The 1,417-nt window shown below is 54.6% G+C and overlaps 1 long non-coding RNA gene across 1 annotated transcript; it reads right to left on the bottom strand.

Annotated features, from left to right (window-relative positions):
- Positions 1-365: 365 nt before the first annotated feature.
- LOC103266452 lies at positions 366-1,185 on the bottom strand. Its single transcript, XR_504702.1, has 3 exons — positions 1,104-1,185; positions 753-985; positions 366-403 (listed from the first exon to the last, which is right to left on the bottom strand). It is a non-coding gene; the product is annotated as an uncharacterized LOC103266452 (long non-coding RNA).
- Between the last annotated feature and the right edge of the window lie 232 nt (positions 1,186-1,417).

Here is a 1,417-nt window from a genome sequence, read left to right as displayed (position 1 = left end):
TTGTCTCTGAAATAGGTGGCTTTGGTCCCACTGTACAGATGAGATCACTGAGGCTCAAGTGTGGTAAGTCCTTTACTCAGGGGATACCCAGGGCAAGGGCCTCCACGGCAGTCACACTCAGCTCTGGTTCATACGTCTTGATACACTGTTTTTTGTTTTTTACTAGGTCAAGCGAAGCAGTGGGAGTGGAGAAGGAACAAAGAAACCCGTAACTGGTTGTGATGAATTAGTTGCAAACACCACTGCACTGGGACCCACCCATACACTGGTTTTTACATTTTCATTCAGTTCAAAATATTTTCTATTTTTTTGAGTTGGCGTCTCTGTCGCCCAGGCTGGAGAGCAGTGGCACACCTGCTGGAATCCAGCGATCCTTCCGCCTTAGCCATCCAAGTAGCTGGAACTACAGGTGTGAACCACCACACCTAGTTAATTTTTGATTTACTGTAGAGATGAGGGCTTGTCAAGTTGCCCAGGCTGGTCTCGAACCCATAGATAGACTCAGCCTCTCAAAGGCTGGAATTACAGGCGTGAGCCGCCGTGCCCGACTGTTAATTACTTATCAAAAAGAACATTTTTTGTTCTTTTTATCAATTATTTATCAAAAAGAAAGAGCCCCTCCGCCCGGACGGGAAGGAACCCCGGGTTTGAGGATACGGCAGGCACGGGGTGGGGTGCCCCCACAGCAGAAGGCGCCGACACCCAAGGGCCCCACCCTCTCCCAGCACCTGCATAACAAAAAGCACGCATACCGGTGCCACGTGGGTGGTCGTGTCTATCCTGTTTCCCCCATTTCAACGCAGGTCAAGACTCTTTATGCTGATTTCACACACTCCCAAGGGGTCTCAAGCCCCAGTTTGAAAACCCCTCCTCCTAGGGGAGCTGGGATTCCCCAGACAAGCCGAGCAGGAGCCAGCAGTGCTCTCTCCAGCCTGTTGACAGGGTAAGGCGCTTCCAGAGTGTTCTCGAGGGCCTGGCTGCGAGTCTAGGGAAGAGGAGAACGAGGGCCAGGGTGGAAGGACCAGAGACAAAGTCGCCAGGGGCGAGGGGAGGAAGAGAGCACGCGTGGACCGCGCTGGGCTGCCCGAAAGACAGGGGGCTACCTGGGCCGGGTCTGCGGACCCTTCGGCCTCCTGTTCCAAGCTGTGAGCGGGCGTGGTCCAGACCTTTCCGAATTCCCATTTCGTGACTGGCTTTGGGGGCAGGTTAGCCACCCGCCAGATGTTTCGCATCGACACCTCAAATGAGGTCATAAGCAAAAAAGGGGGGAGCTTTCCAAAACCATGATGGGAGTAGCTGGGTGGGCGCACTGAATCCAGCACTAAGGGACACTGGAAGGGGGAGGGAAGGGATTCAGGGCAGACCAGGGACAGGGAGAATTCACGACTGTGACCGCGGCGCACAGCACCGCCCCGGG

Source organism: Carlito syrichta, unplaced genomic scaffold, assembly GCF_000164805.1.
Source record: "Carlito syrichta isolate Samal-C Ts95f unplaced genomic scaffold, Tarsius_syrichta-2.0.1 Scaffold307187, whole genome shotgun sequence".
NCBI classification, from domain to species: domain Eukaryota; kingdom Metazoa; phylum Chordata; class Mammalia; order Primates; family Tarsiidae; genus Carlito; species Carlito syrichta.
The sequence above is the reverse complement of the archived record's forward strand: the minus strand, read 5'-3'. Positions and strand labels throughout refer to the sequence as shown.